This window comes from Ranitomeya variabilis, chromosome 4 (genome assembly GCF_051348905.1).
Source record: "Ranitomeya variabilis isolate aRanVar5 chromosome 4, aRanVar5.hap1, whole genome shotgun sequence".
NCBI lineage: Eukaryota > Metazoa > Chordata > Amphibia > Anura > Dendrobatidae > Ranitomeya > Ranitomeya variabilis.
This window is the reverse complement of record NC_135235.1, coordinates 30,281,858-30,299,284: the sequence shown is the minus strand read 5'-3', so window position 1 is coordinate 30,299,284 and position 17,427 is coordinate 30,281,858. Positions and strand designations below refer to the sequence as shown.

The 17,427-nt window shown below is 43.4% G+C and overlaps 1 protein-coding gene across 2 annotated transcripts in view; it reads left to right on the top strand.

Annotated features, from left to right (window-relative positions):
* The window catches only part of KCNIP2 (potassium voltage-gated channel interacting protein 2), a 514,316-nt gene that overhangs the window by 86,534 nt on the left and 410,355 nt on the right, over window positions 1-17,427 (top strand). The gene's annotated exons all lie outside the window — the stretch shown is intronic.

Here is a 17,427-nt window from a genome sequence, read left to right as displayed (position 1 = left end):
CCCTACTTGCAATACTCCTCCACTGAGCACAATGCTGCCTGGAGTGCCTGCCTGTGTATCCATGTAACCGATGTAAAACTGCCATGACTGCCTACTGTTTGTTATTTTAGGCCTTTGATAGCCTGTCTGCAGCCCCTACTTGCAATACTCCTCCACTGACCACACCAATGCTGCCCGTGTACCCCTGGAACCTATTTAAAAGTTCATAGAGCCTAGTTATATATTTTATTTACTATTAATAAGGCCATGATGGACTACGCTGTACCACGCTACAAGCTAACCAGTCGACACTTCTTTTGCGAGAAAAGCCATCCCAACCCTCCACCAGCATGTAGAAGACCGCATTGTCCATGCACTCTGGCAATCTGTGAGTACAAAGGTGCACCTGACAACAGACGCATGGACCTGTAGGCATGGCCACGGAAGATTACGTGTCCATTACGGCGCAATGGGTTAATGTGGTGGATGCATGGTCCACAGGGGACAGCCTACTAAGTCTGTCTGCAGTCCCTAATTCAAATTGTCCTCCACTGTCTAAATCGGAACTTCCACCTTCTGGCTTTCGGCCTATAGTATCAGAAATTAAACTGCATTTGGCCTTCAACTTTGGTTAGGGCCTACTAACGGCTTCTGCCCCTCCCTGGTGTTGCCCTCAACTAAATAAAGCTGAGCTTCAACCTTCCGGCTCTCATTATGTGGTTTTAAAAAAAAAAATGGTGGTTAGGGCCTACTAACGGCTTCTGCCCCTCCCTGGTGTTGTCCTCAACTAAATAAAGCTGAGCTTCAACCTTCCGGCTCTCATTATGTGGTTTTAAAAAAAAAAATGGTGGTTAGGGCCTACTAACGGCTTCTGCCCCTCCCTGGTGTTGTCCTCAACTAAATAAAGCTGAGCTTCAACCTTCCGGCTCTCATTATGTGGTTTTAAAAAAAAAAATGGTGGTTAGGGCCTACTAACGGCTTCTGCCCCTCCCTGGTGTTGTCCTCAACTAAATAAAGCTGAGCTTCAACCTTCCGGCTCTCATTATGTGGTTTTAAAAAAAAAAATGGTGGTTAGGGCCTACTAACGGCTTCTGCCCCTCCCTGGTGTTGTCCTCAACTAAATAAAGCTGAGCTTCAACCTTCCGGCTCTCATTATGTGGTTTTAAAAAAAAAAATGGTGGTTAGGGCCTACTAACGGCTTCTGCCCCTCCCTGGTGTTGTCCTCAACTAAATAAAGCTGAGCTTCAACCTTCCGGCTCTCATTATGTGGTTTTAAAAAAAAAAATGGTGGTTAGGGCCTACTAACGGCTTCTGCCCCTCCCTGGTGTTGTCCTCAACTAAATAAAGCTGAGCTTCAACCTTCCGGCTCTCATTATGTGGTTTTAAAAAAAAAAAAAATGGTGGTTAGGGCCTACTAACGGCTTCTGCCCCTCCCTGGTGTTGTCCTCAACTAAATAAAGCTGAGCTTCAACCTTCCGGCTCTCATTAAGTGGTTTTAAAAAAAAAATGGTGGTTAGGGCCTACTAACGGCTTCTGCCCCTCCCTGGTGTTGTCCTCAACTAAATAAAGCTGAGCTTCAACCTTCCGGCTCTCATTATGTGGTTTTAAAAAAAAAATGGTGGTTAGGGCCTACTAACGGCTTCTGCCCCTCCCTGGTGTTGTCCTCAACTAAATAAAGCTGAGCTTCAACCTTCCGGCTCTCATTAAGTGGTTTTAAAAAAAAAAAAAATGGTGGTTAGGGCCTACTAACGGCTTCTGCCCCTCCCTGGTGTTGCCCTCAACTAAATAAAGCTGAGCTTCAACCTTCTGCTCCAAATTACCATTTTAAAAAATGCAATAGGCTTTTCCGGCCTACTAAAGGTGTCTGCCCCTCCCTGGTGTTGTCCTCAACTGAACAAAGCTGAGCTTCCACATTCTGGCTTTCGCCCTATACTATCAGATATTAAACTGCATTTGGCCTACTAGTGTGGTTAGGCCCTTGAAACAGTGTCTGCTGCTCTTGGGTTTGCTACTCCACTGAACAAAGCAATGCCGCCTGTTTAGTCCTGTTACCAATTTTGAACTGCATGTAGCCTACTTTATTCTTTGGCCCTATATCTGTTTCCTCCTCATCCTGCCCATTGCCCAGCCACTGCTAAATGAGTCTGCTGGTACATTGACCTAGACCACTACATTCCCCTTGTACTCTACACAGCCAGAATCTGTCCCTGCTGAAAGTAAGGTTCCCCTTCCCGCATGTTATACCACCTTACACAGGGACAAAGAGGAAGGTGCAGATGAAAGTGCAGGTTCCTTCATCAGGTGGGGGGGCATACTCGTTGGCGACGTCACTGGCACAGGGCCCCTCAGAGTACGCAAAAGTGTCGCTGCTGGTGGGAGGCGCCCCCGCCATGCAAACACACCGCCGTACTTTGAGGGGCCCTGTGCCAGTGGCAATGCGAACGAGTGGGCCCCCCCTGCTTGCTCAGGATCACAGCACTTGCAACTTTTAAATACTTACCTTTCCCTGCAACACCGCCGTGACGTAGTCCGCATTTCCTGGGCCCACGAAAAACTTGAGCCAGCCCTACTCCCCCCACAACTTTCCCCCAATTCCCTATGCCCAACTATTATTATACAGTTAATTAAGATTGGCAAGCTTCAGAAACAAGAATGGATGTTTTTGGCATTAAAATGGGCACTGTAGGTGTTTTCCTGGCCTCCACTCACTGCCGACTATGCTTCCCCATTGACTTGCATTGGGTTTCGTGTTTCGGTCGATCCCCGACTTTTAGCGATAATCGGCCGACTGCACTCGACTCGACTCTGGACAAAATCGGGTTTCCCAAAACCCTACTCGATCTTAAAAAAATGAAAGTCGCTCAACCCTATTTATGACTGCTTGGAGATTTAGTTTTAATCGACGAGTACACTCGCTCATCACTACTGAGCAACTACCATGCTTCACTGCAGGCAGGGTGTTCTTTTCAGTATACTTTGTAAGAAATCATCATTTTGGTATATTGTTTCCAGCTGATAACTAAGAAGGTTGAGGCAAAAATATTCTACATGATCAATTTTCACGCAAAGATAATTAATAGCAAAATAAGTTGAGATTGATCTGACTACCATGTCTACCTACAAAACCCTCCTACTATTTTCAAAAACTTTAATTAATCAATCAATATTAAAAGGGGAGGGCTTATATGTAGAAGTTGGTCAAAAAAGATCGGTGGATAGGGACCGACACTAATTGAGGTCTGAAGGTTTCCCTATCTGACCGCAGAGGTTGGCACCCTAGAAGACAATATGGCATCCCCGCTCGACGTCGGCTCACCCTCACTGACCCTGTTAAACCCTGTGAGAAAATTTGCAATGCCTTAGCAACGGTCCAGTCGTGCATTTTTTGCATGATCTTTTTATATCAGTTTAAAACTTCTAGAGTTACATTCCTTGTGTTGATGAGAACCAAAAGGCTGAAATTGAACTGCCCACTGGTGGATGTTCTCTACCAGCAAGGCCCTAGTCTTATGATGTCTAGTAATTGAGATATTGATTAAAGGGAACCTGTCACCTGATTCAGGGTGCCCAAACCATGAGCCGGAGGAATCATAGTGTGACTGCATGAATTTTTCTCTGAGGACTAATAAAGGAGACAAGACTTATCCGGTGCGACCCCTGGGAGAAACCGGCCAGGGGAGGTGTGGGACTAGATTTGTCTAGGACTATGGCCCTTAGCTAGATCTTTAAAGGATACTTTCTCTGAAACTCCAGTGTTTCAGAGAAAATTATACACGGCTGCAATCTTATTCATGTTGCCCATGGTTCCAGCACTATGAATCAGTAGACAGGCTCCCTTTAAAGGGGGTCAAATGTTTAAGGCCAGAGACCCAAGATGACTTTTGGTCACAGGATTGCTGGTCAATGTAAAATGGTCAGGCAACTTCAGTGCTTCCTCCAGGGTAAAAAGCAAAACAGGCAAACTAAAGTGAGCAGTAATGTGGGAGTTGGTGTTCTAGGTTACTGGAGTTACCTATCATATGCTGATGAGAAGCAAAAGGTACTTGTGAAAATGTTTCTTGGTAACGGTAATTTAGATATGTACTAATGCGGTTAATATACGTAAGATTACACTTGGATATAAAATCCTCTGGTGAACCAATATTTTCCTCTTCAGAAGTGTTGTTTTGTTCTTGGAACCTCTGGCATCCATCACTTGGACAGTTAGGAAACTAAAGCTTGTAAAGTCATCTGTAATAATTGGAAGTGTTTGTAAGGTCCTGGTCATGAAATCAGGGTGAAACATCGTTTACTTTAAGTCCCATAATGAAACACATTAGCCCTATAACTAAAGTCTTCATTTTGTAGAGAAGCATAAATATCACTCGGATGCATTATAAAAAATGGAAATTTGCTACAAAGTGTAAGATGAAAAAAGTAGTTTGTCACTATTTACACATGGTGACAACATGGACCCCAACTATGCCAGCGTAGGACAATAACATGCGTGGTTCCACTCTACCAAGCATAGATCATAAAAGCGTTTTAGAGTCGTCTGTTACATCTACACCTGGACCTGTTCCAGCGACTTCTGCATCTGGAGGCGCTGCTGTTTTTTTCCCTCTGCTTAAGGCCAGTGTCTGTAGGCGGTACAGGCGACACACTCCTGCCAGAAATAATGGTGGGGCTGGGACCTGTGGTTCAGCTCAGCCACAGTAAGGGTACGTGCTCATAATCAGGAATAGCAGTGTTCTACATTACAAGCACAGTGAGTGGGATTTATACAAATCCTAGGCTGACTGGGCTTCTATTTGACACTGCGTAAACTCACCCCTGCTGTGCAAGTTTACGAGCCACAGCATGTCAATTTCTGTTGCGGATCTCCGCAATAGAAATTTCCACAATACAATAGAAATGTAATGGACGCGGTAAATCCGCATTGTTCAGTGGACACCTTTGCAGATTTACCTGCGTGATTGAACGCAGCGTTTTGGACACAGCATAAATACATTGCATCCAAAGCGCTGCTATTTCCTAATCATGGACACATTTCCTAATAGGTGTGTGTGTGTGCTGTCCAACAGCCCAGTATGGCCGATGTCACACTTGCGTGCGCAATGTGAGTCTCTCGCATCAATACCCGGCACTGCCGCCGGCACTCGGGACCGCTCTGGTCCGAACCGCCACCGTCAGTGCCGGGTATTGATGTGAGAGACTTGCGTGAATTTCTCGCATTGCACACGCAAGTGTGACACCGGCCTATGTGTAATCATCTCCCAGCTATGACCTATGAGGCAGCACCACACCCTACTTAAACTCCTAGCATTTTGCTGGGAATTGCCAGATATTGTTCCTGGATATCTTTCTGATTGCTCGTGTTATTTGGATTCTAAGTTCCTGATTCTGACCCAGCTAGTGACCTTGACCACTTCTGTTGTGATACCCCATCTGTTTTTTGCTGTGACTTCTCTTACTCAGCCCTTGTCTAACCTCCTTGTATTTAACCTTGTTTTTTCCTTTGGCTTTGTTTCTTAAATGTATCCCTGGTTCTGACCAGGCTATTAAGACTGCTTGTGCCTCAGACTCGCTCTCCTGGCCAGCAGCCACTACATGGATGCAACCCAGTAAGTCCAGATCTCGGTATAGGGGTTAAATGATGAAGGCCAGTGTTCCTCTAGCATTAGACAGATGGAGTGGCATTATGTCTGTCCAAGGTAACTTATTAGAGTTGACACCATTTGATAGATTTCACATTCCGAAAGTTTGGTTCTTGAAACATAAGTTCCAGGTCTATAGCAATCTAATTTTCTTCTCATTTCACTTTGAGGTCACCTTGTCACTAAGACATCCTCCGGCTAACCACTTTTCTCATCTTTGCAAATTTTTTTATAATTAACTTCCTTATCAACAAGAGGCTGGAAAATTCTCAATAACAATTTGTACCATCTGTTCAGTGTTCGATGGGGCGGTGCACTGCGTAAATATAAAGCTTCCCTCCGATGGGTCGTAAATTATTCTCTTTCTTTGTCTTTCTTTATTTTCTTTAGATCCCGGTCTTGGATTATTTTTGGATCATAGTCACTTTGGGCTATTATCACTTTTCTCCTACAGTCTTTGCTGTTGATATCTGAGAATTTCCGGTTGCTGAGCCCCTATGGGAACCCATTAATGACTATAGAGTAGAGAGGAGACCATGCGTTGACCTCAGGATTGCAGTCTACCGACTGTGGGTATAAAAGCCAGTGAGACTTTGTATTTCCTTTGTGTTTACAAAAAAGCTCAGTCATTTTTTTTCCGTTCTCTGAATTGCCTCCGGAGCCCCATTTCCACTGATTGCGGAAAGTCACAGACATTATCTCCCTCTAATCATCTGCAGGAAATAAGGAGCGCCCTGTACAATGGACCACCAGTATAGATAAAGAACGTCAGCAGATTCGCAGGTTTATAAGTTGTCAGAAGCCGTCCTGATAAAGGATAAAGTCCTAGACACATATTGAATTTATATTCAGCTGGTGGCATCCGCTTATCTGGAAACAGCATCTCCTGCAAATAGGGCGAAATCGCGGCTGATCACTGATGTGCCACTTTGCAAGAAATATATTTGGCTTCTATAGGTGAGAGCGCCATGTTTGATTTTCTGTAATCTTTATAAATTATCCTTAAAAGGCCAAAAATTATCCTCCCTTGGAATAGATGCAACCCGTCTTATAAGCCCTATTAGCACACATCATAAAAAGGGTCTGCAGCTCCAAATCTTGTGCATAGCCCTAGATCTGATACATAACGGGCTGTCTACTAAGTTGACTGTATATGACATATTTTTCTATAATAAGGTGAGGTTTAATCCCTTGGATCGCAGATATTTCTAATTTTTTAGTTTTGTTTTTTTTTTTTACCTTCTCACCTTCTAAGAGCCATAACTTTTTTTTTCTCCTATCGTCATAGCCATATGGCCAATTGTTGCTTGAAAGGCCGAAATGTAGTATTGGATGATAATATTCATTTTAACATATAGCGTTTTGTAAAATAGGCAAAAAAAGATAAATTCCAAGTGGGATGGAATTGAAAGCAAAAAAACTCCAAGAAACTCTGCTGTTGTTTTTTTGAGTTTTGCTTTTATGATGTTTTTTAGAACTACTTTATAACTGACCTGGTAACCTTATTTTACAGGTTAGTATGATTATCGGGATACCAAATCTGGATAGGGTTCATTTTTTTGTTTTAACACATAAAAAGATAAAATAAACTTGTAAAAAAAATGATGCTTCAGTGGCCGCATTCTAAGCCATAACTCTTATTTTCTTCCTACAGAGTTGTACGAGGATTGCTTTTTTGCAGGGTGATCTGTAATTTTTATTGGTTCCATTTTGGGGCTTGGTCTCCATTATTTTGGGGGAACTGATGTGACCAAAATAACAGCATTTCAAGCCATATGGGATCAATATCTTTAAATGTTATTCGTTCGGATAATTACGAAAGTGGCAAAGCACTTGGACTGATGAGTTTTCCCGTTCTTTAGCTGGACTAAAAAATGATTATATTTATAGTAGGATTATACAGTTCTACTAACATGGATTTTCAAAGTAAGTACACCAGTCTCATTAGGTCTAAGAGATCTGTTTATCTGTAAATGAAGGTTGGGCAGATCCGGGCTGTTGGACCTCATTGCCATTCTTAACTATACTGGAAAACATACACTATGTTTTAAATTATTATGCAAATGATATTTTTCTCGGGTTTTCCTAAATGGTCAGTGCAAATGACAGTCAGTCTAATAAAAGTCATCACCCGTTAGAGTATACATCTAATTTTATTGAAGAAACCTCCCAATGATAACAGTATAATCTCCAAAATGAATAAAAACTCAAAATGCACTGTTCCAAATTATTAGGCACAGTAGAATTTCTAAACATTTGATATGTTTTAAAGAACTGAAAATGCTCATGTGTTGAATTTGTAGCATTAGGAGGTCACATTCGCTGAAAAAAAAAGCTATTTAACTCCAAAACATCCTAACCGGCAAAGTTACATGGTAACATAGGACCCTTCTTTGATATCACCTTCACAATTCTTGCATGCATTGAACTTGTGAGTTTTTGGAGAGTTTCTGCTTCTATTTCTTTGCATGAAGTCAGAATCGCCTCCCAGAGCTGCTGTTTTGATGTGAATGGCCTCCCACCCTCATAGATCTTTTGCTTGATTATAATCCAAAGGTTCTCTGTAGGGTTGAGGTCAGGAGAAGATGGTGGCCACACCATGAGTTTATCTCCTTTTATGCCCATAGCAGCCAATGACTCTGAGGTATTCTTTGCAGCATGAGATGGGGCATTGTCAGCATGAAGATGATTTTGCTCCTGAAGGCACGTTTCTTTTTATACCATGGAAGAAAGTTGTCAGTCAGAAACTCTATATACTTTGCTGAGGTCATTTTCACACCTTCAGGAACCTTAAAGGGCCCTACCAGCTGTTTTTCAATGATTCCGGCCTAAAACATGACTCCTCCACCTCCTTGCTGACGTCACAGCCTTGTTGGGACATGGTGGCCATCCACCAACCATCCACTACTCCATCCATCTGGGCCATCCAGGGTTGCTCGACACTCATCAGTTAACAAGACTGTTTGTAAATTAGTCTTCATGTATGTCTGGGCTCACTGCAACCATTTCTGCTTGTGAACACTGTTTAGGGGTGGCTGAATAGTAGGTTTATGAACCAAAGAAAGCCTTTGAAGGATCCTACACCTTGAGGTTCGAGGGACTCCAGAGGTACCAGCAGCTTCAAATATCTGTTTGCTGGTTTGTAATGGCTTTTTAGCAGCTGCTCTCTTAATCCGATTAACTTGCCTGGCAGAAACCTTCCTCATTATGCCTTTATCAGCACAAACACGTCTGTGCTCATATTCAGCCACAAATCTCTTAACACTACGATGATCACGCTTAAGTTTTCGGGAAATATCTAATGTTTTCATCCCTTGACCAAGGCATTGCCCTATTTGATGCTTTTTGGCAGCAGAGAGATCCTTTTTCTTTCCCATGTTACTTGAAAACTGTGGCCTGCTTAATAATGTGGAACATCATTTTTAAGTAGTTTTCCTTTAATTAGAATCACCAGGAAAACTAATTATCACATGTGTTTAAGATTGATTTCAGTGATCCATTGAGCCCTGAGACACAATACCATCCACGAGATTATTTGAAAAACAAAACAATTAAATCTTTATGACACTTAAATCCAATTTGCATAATAATTTGGAACACAGTGTACTTTAGGGCATCTTAGAAGAAAATTTATTGGGCACTTTGGAAACCACAAACCATCACTTCTCTTGTTTGTAAGACACAGGTTAATGAAAATAGAGTTTTATCTTGAGATATCTTCCTTTTAATGATGTATCATGGACAGGGTCTGTTCTGGTAGCCAGATTTATAGCAAATAGTTGAAAAGTCTCACTGCTGCAAACTTTAAATGTCAGTAATTTTTTTTTCTAAACCCCCCTAATTATGCATGTAGTATAGTACAATTGTGTGAAAATACATATCCGATCTCCATCTTCCCAAATTTCTGGTGCCACTTCGGTCCTCTACTGGACCAAGTGACCTGAACAGGGCTGCCATTAGGAATTTTGGGGCCCCATACTGGTGACATTTTCGGGGCCCCCTTGAGACTCCGCCCAGGCTCCACCCATCAAACTGTCCACAGCCCCACCGCTCTCTCTTGAAAAAACTCCACTTCTCACCAATCACACATTAAGGCCGGGGTCACACTTGCGAGTTCAATGCAGGAAACTCGTGCGAGTCTCTCGCATGAAATCCTGGCACTGCCGCCGGCACTCAGGACCGGAGTGTGCGGCTGCATGTATTTCTATGCACTAAACTCCGGTCCAGAGTGCCAGTGGCAGTGTCGGGACTTGATGCGAGTGTCTCGCATTGAATTCGCAAGCGTGACCCCGGCCTAACAGTTCCCATCACCAGATCACACACATATAGCCAGCAGCTTTTGTTTAGGCCAAAAGATTTTTTAAGCCTCTACCACGACAAGGTAGACTCTTTTGGCCCAGCTCTACTCTACTCTAACCTATTAATCATTTGTTATAATATCCAACACAATTTGGGTATATTTTTATTTATTTGTCAATTTTTAAAATGACCAATAATATCACATACAAGGGACAAATACCACCGCACCATGCCCAGACACCATATTACCACCACATAGTTACCTATAATACCATATAAAGGAACAAATATCGCCACACCATGTCCACACCACATATTACCACCACATAGTGACCTATAATACCACATACAAGGGACAAATACTACCGCACCATGCCCAGACACCATATTACCACCACATAGTGACCTATAATACCACATAAAAGGAACCAATACCACCGCACAATGCCCAGACACCATATTACCACCACACAGTGACCTATAATACCATATGCAAGGAACAAATACCACCGCACCATGTCCAGACCACATATTACCACCACATAGAGACCTATAATACCACATACAAGGAACAAATACCACCACACTATATCCAGACCACATATTACCACCACATAGTGACCTATAATAACACATACAAGGCACAAATACTACCACACCATGCCCAGACACCATATTACCACCACATAATGACCTATAATACCACATACAAGGAACCAATACCACTGCACCATGCCCAGACACCTTATTACCACCACATAGTGACCTATAATACCATATATATGAACAAATACCACCACACCATGTCCAGATCATCTGTCCCATGATCCTGCCCCATCTGTCCCATGATCTTGCCCCATCTGTCTCATGATCCTGCCCCATTGTATCCATCCTGCCCTATGATTCTGTACTATCTGTCTCCATCCTGCCCCATGATGCTGCCCCATCTGTCTCCATTCTTGCCCCCTGTGTCTCCATTCTTGCCCTCTATGTCTCCATTCTTGCCCCCTGTGTCTCCATTCTTGCCCCCTGTGTCTCCATTCTTGCCCCGTGTCTCCATTCTTGCCCCTGTGTCTCCATTCTTGCCCCTGTGTCTCCATTCTTGCCCCTGTGTCTCCATTCTTGCCCCGTGTCTCCATTCTTGCCCCTGTGTCTCCATTCTTGCCCCCTGTGTCTCCATTCTTGCCCCGTGTCTCCATTCTTGCCCCTGTGTCTCCATTCTTGCCCCTGTGTCTCCATTCTTGCCCCTGTGTCTCCATTCTTGCCCCGTGTCTCCATTCTTGCCCCTGTGTCTCCATTCTTGCCCCTGTGTCTCCATTCTTGCCCCTGTGTCTCCATTCTTGCCCCTGTGTCTCCATTCTTGCCCCTGTCTCCATTCTTGCCCCTGTGTCTCCATTCTTGCCCTGTGTCTCCATTCTTGCCCCGTGTCTCCATTCTTGCCCCTGTCTCCATTCTTGCCCCTGTGTCTCCATTCTTGCCCCGTGTCTCCATTCTTGCCCCTGTGTCTCCATTCTTGCCCCTGTGTCTCCATTCTTGCCCCGTGTCTCCATTCTTGCCCCTGTGTCTCCATTCTTGCCCCTGTGTCTCCATTCTTGCCCCTGTGTCTCCATTCTTGCCCCTGTGTCTCCATTCTTGCCCCTGTCTCCATTCTTGCCCCTGTGTCTCCATTCTTGCCCTGTGTCTCCATTCTTGCCCCGTGTCTCCATTCTTGCCCCTGTGTCTCCATTCTTGCCCCTGTGTCTCCATTCTTGCCCCTGTGTCTCCCATCTTGCCCCCCGTACCGCTTTCAATAAAAAATTTTAAAAAAACACTTTCTCCTTACCTTGCCGTGCTCCTGCACGTTCCATCTTCACACTTCATCCTAATCAGGATGGAGGATGTGGATGTGGATTACTAATACTTCTTTAAAGGAGCACTACTCCTCCCATCAAAGTTTTTATCCTCTTAATATATTGCAGTCACCATATTATACAGCACTGTGTACTTACAATGACTCATTTATTTTGCCTTTCTACCCGGCTAATTCTTATTTTCTTTGCTCTATGTAGAAACAGGAAGTCTCTTGTCCCTGCAAATTAATCACCTCCTGACCCAGCTGCCCCCTGCTCCCCCTGGAAGGGACTTTTGCAGTGACTCATGACTCACACAGGGAAAATTGTCCTCCTGTTTCTACACAGAGTTTAGAAGGATTCAACTAGTCATTTAATCAATCATGTGACGTCATAGACCTAATGGAAAACAGAACAAGTAGCTGGATAGAAGACACAATACTATATAATAAGATAAGAGAATGAGGCTTTATAAGACCCCCGCTCACTTGGGTTGTATATTGCTGCACATTTGTGGTGCGGAAACTGCACTTTAAATCCGCATCAGATTCTTCCTGTCTGAACATATTTCAACTCTGTAAGGTTTTATACCTGTAACAGTTATTGGGTTATGGTATGCAATTAACCCCTTCAAACAGGGACAGAACAGGGTCTCTAATGTCACTTATCGAAGGTAGCAAGTCAATATTGACCCTTTAAAGAGCCATGTCATGTCACTTGGGATATCAAGCCAAAACAGGATCTTCTCTCCAAGGATAATAGCTCCATTTGCAGATCCTTGTTTGGAGGTTTATGCCCCTCATCAGTGCAAAGTAGGAGACTAGTTGGCTGTGTGAAAGGCTTTTGATCTGTTTAGTCTCCTACTCCGCACTGCAGAAGCTGCCTGCAAATGCGCGTCTTTTCATTACGGAGAAGTTTATATTTTAGCTGTATATCCCAAATTATGTGACAAGGCTCTTTAAAGGGACCTGTCAGCAGGATTGTGCTGAGTAACCTACAGACAGTGTCAGGTTGGCGCCGTTATCCTGCTGACAGGTTCTCTTTAAAGGGACAATATTGAGGTATAGGATTGCTACCTCCCATAGGGAGCTCTATAGACCCTGCTCTCTTCCTCTGTGAAGAGGTTATATGCATACCTCTTTCCGGGAAGCATTGCATTGCCTATAAGTCTCCATACACTGGCTTGGTACTCTCCTCAAGGAAAGACTTTACCCCTAGACTTGGGTTACAATATTCAATATGTCTCCTAATAATCCCCCAGATATCTGTGTTGCTCTTTGATAAAAGCTTTGTAACAGAGAGCAGCTTGTACTTCACAAGTCGTTTTTTTTCTTTACATTTCTGATATTTTTTTTACTTTTATTTAGTCCGTAACATAATGTGATTTTCCATTACTCATGCTGTTCACACATTAATCTTAGTGAGTAAGAGCAGCCATATGCATCTGCTTTCTTTTTGTTTGTTTTATTTGTGTTTTAGTTTATTTTTTTTCTTAAAGAGAAATTACACAACTAAATTTTACACAAACTAAAAGTGCAATGTTGTCCCTAAGAGTCCGTCCGCCTCTGGTGCCGGGCAATTAATTCCCCATTAGAAAGTTTTAATGGGACGCTGGCTGTGTACTAGATCCCTGTGAGTGCTAGATCCCTGTGAGTACTAGATCCCTGTGAGTACTAGATCCCTGTGATCGGCAGCCTGCCTTTGTCCTTAGCTGTAAGTTGTAATTAGCCATTTTGACCCTCTTGTTGTGTGTGTGGCCCCAGACTTAAAGGAATTGTCCGGGTTTTATATATTGAAGACCTATCCTCAGGATAGCATAATAAGGGTCTGACACTGTGCACCCCCCACTAATCAGCTGTTAGACGCCCCCTCCCCCGCGTCCGGATATACGCCGCAGCGCCATTCAATATGTGGTGGCCAATCTGTGGTACTGCAGATCACAATGGAAGCTGTGCTGCTACACACTGTACCGAGCCATGCTGTACATCCAAGTCATCTACAACCCCTTTACAGAAATTTTTACTGTGCATTCATCTAATGGATTAAGCGGGAGGAGAAGATTAAGCGCTGCCGTTGTACCCAGCTGTGCCCGATACATGTACACAACAAATGCACCTAACACTAATGGGATTTGCCCGCACGCTACTTCTCCTTACAGAACAAAACCTCACAATGTCCTCAGGTAAAAACTTGAATAAGTAACAAGCTTTTTGCTGGAATGAATAGAAGAATTGTTAAAAATCCCCCCTGAGTGGCATCTGTACATGCAGAACAATAGGCGTCACGTAACGTAATGCTCCTCCGCGCTTTTAATGTATTAACCCTACATGCTGCTGCTTCAATGGCTTCCCCAATCCAGCTCCTCTGTCAGTTCACTAGCGGGACTCCGGCTATGTCTACGGTTCCATCGGCTGGTCATAAAATGATGGGTAAAAGGGCTCATTAAAGGGTGATTCATGGAGATGCGCTATAACATCACCCTATGGTTTCTGGACACCTGGGGCACGCACTGGTGTAGGGGAGTATTTCAAAAGGCTGATAGCTACCCGCCTGGCATAGATCTGCAATGTGCCCTATTCAGGTGAATGGGGCCACGCCACAATACCCTGCACACCCAGATGTGAGAGTGTAAGGATGGACCACCACCCATCATTTTCTACGAGACATCACAGAATCCTGTCCCAGCGGACACAGTAGTCCACAGTGGCTGGACCGTAGCCCTCCAAGCCTCCTCCTACCTGTCGGCATCATCAGCTCTTTTTCTGATTAGTAGGCTCATCATAATGTAATGCTGCAATAATGACGTCATGTTGGGCGCACTAATTGGAAGAGGCACATGGATATAGGAAGAGAATCACGGGGCTGATGTCTTAATTTCCTAGCCAAATGCCATTACTTCAAATGATGGGAAATGATAAATATTGGATATTCCTACTTTTTTGGACATTGTATAGTGTTGTTATGTAGACTTTATATGGTAGTATTACACTGGCATTGAATGGTGGCATTATGAGGGCTTTATGTGGCAGTACTATCCTGACATATACAGTAGTATTATGTGGAAATTACAGTGCCTTGCAAAAGTATTCGCCCCCCTGGAACTTTTCAACTTTTTCCCACAAATCCTGCTTCAAACATAAAGATACCAAATGTTCATTTTTGGTGAAGAATCAACAACAAGTGGAACACAATTGTGAAGTTGAACAAAATTTATTGGTTATTTTAAATTTTTGTGGAAATTCAAAAACTGAAAAGTGGGCGTGCAATATTATTCAGCCCTTTTAACTTAATACTTTGTTGCGCCACCTTTTGCTGCGATCACAAGTCGCTTGGGGTATGTCTCTATCAGTTTTGTACATCGAGAGACTGAAATTCTCGCCCATTCTTCCTTGGCAAACAGCTCGAGCTCAGTGAGGTTGATGGAGATCATTTGTGAACAGCAGTTTTCAGCTCTTTCCACAGATTCTCGATGGGATTGAGGTCTGGACTCTGACTTGGCCATTCTAACACCTGGATACGTTTATTTGTGAACCATTCCATTGTAGATTTTGCTTTATGTTTGGGATCATTGTCTTGTTGGAAGACAAATCTCCGTCCCAGTCTCAGGTCTTTTGCAGACTCCAACAGGTTTTCTTCAAGAATGGTCCTGTATTTGGCTCCATCCATCTTCCCATCAATTTTAACCATTTTCCCTGTCCCTGCTAAAGAAAAGCAAGCCCAAACCATGATGCTGCCACCACCATGTTTGACAGTGGGGATGGTGTGTTCAGAGTGATTAACAGTGTTGCCTTTACGCCAAACATATCGCTTGGCATTGTTGCCAAAAAGTTGGATTTTGGTTTCATCTGACCAGAGCACCTTCTTCCACATGTTTGTTGTGTCTCCCAGGTGGCGAACTTTAAACAACACTTTTTATGGATATCTTTGAGAAATGGCTTTGTTCTTGCCACTCTTCCATAAAGACCAGATTTGTGCAGTGTACGACTGATTGTTGTCCTATGGACAGACTGTCCCACCTCAGCTGTAGATCTCTGCAGTTCATCCAGAGCGATCATGGGCCTCTTGGCTGCATCTCTGATCAGTCTTCTCCTTGTTTGAGATTAAAGTTTAGAGGGACGGCCGGGTCTTGGTAGATTTGCAGTGGTTTGATACTCCTTCCATTTCAATATGATCGCTTGCACAGTGCTCCTTGGGATGTTTAAAGTTTTGGAAATCATTTTGTATCCAAATCCGGCTTTAAACTTCTCCACAACAGTATCACGGACCTGCCTGTTGTGTTCTTTGGTCTTCATGATGCTCTCTGTGCTTCAGACAGAACCCTGAGACTATCACAGAGCAGGTGCATTTATACGGAGACTTGATTACACACAGGTGGATTATATTTATCATCATTAGGCATTTAGGACAACACTGGATCATTCAGAGATCCACAATGAACTTCTGGAGGGAGTTTGCTGGACTGAAAGTAAAGGGGCCGAATAATATTGCACGCCCCACTTTTCAGTTTTTGAATTTCCACAAAAATGTTAAATAACCAATAAATTTCGTTCAACTTCACAATTGTGTTCCACTTGTTGATTCTTCACCAAAAATGTACATTTGGTATCTTTATGTTTGAAGCAGGATATGTGGGAAAAGGTTGAAAAGTTTCAGGGGGCCGAATACTTTCGCAAGGCACTGTATGACAGTATTATGCTGGCATTATGTAGTAGTGTTATAAGGACATTTTATGTCACAATGTGACAGTAGGGTAAAAAGGACTGTGGGCTCTAGTTCCGTACCTCAAGCTAAAGAGACCCTAGGATATCCCTGTCCCCAAGATTACCCCTCATGGTGGGGATATCTGGGTCTCCTACATCTTTATTCTCCTGTATTGAACTACTCTTATACTCTCCCCCATCCACTGAAAAACGGACAGAAGTGAAAGAGTTAACACAGATGAGACAGACAGGGAGAAACAAGCTCAGTCACACAGAACTCACACGAGAATAAACACTAGGGAACAAGAGTAAGAAGCCAATGACGCAAAGAAACTACATGAAACACTAAAGGGGAAGGAAAAGGTTTTCACCAAAAATCGCACACAGATGTCACAGAACAACCACCAAAAATGCCTGGACATCTCCACCTCTCCAGACCAGGTAAGACAAGCTATGACTGGCACTCCCTGAAAAGTCGAGCACACAAGTATAGGGGAAGAGAAGGTAAGAAGGCTGGTTCTCCAACAGCGTGTGACCAAGAAGTATTAACAACCTAGCCCAGCAGAGATTTAACTCTTCGTAACCTGTCTAAGAGCCAGAGGACTATGTGTCGACGCCAGAGTCTCCCTGCGCTGATTACAGCTGTTAGTGAAGTTACAGGGAATAGTGCCAGAACCTAGAGATTCCACAGACCCTGACGCTGCCATGACAGTCAGTAATGTTTGCAAAAACCTCCTTGTGACATAATATGGCAGAATGATCCTGGCGTCATACAGTGGTGTTATGTGGATGCTATATGGCAGTTTTGTCTTGGCAATCACTATGTGGTGGTATAACATGGACTGTATATGCCAGTTTAATCCTGTCATTATTTAGTGGTAATACGTGGAATTATTGGTAATCCCAGTTGTACAGAGGCACCTGAAGAAATATTTGGGCCTGAACTTTGCCTACAATGTCTTATCACATCATGTGGACACATGT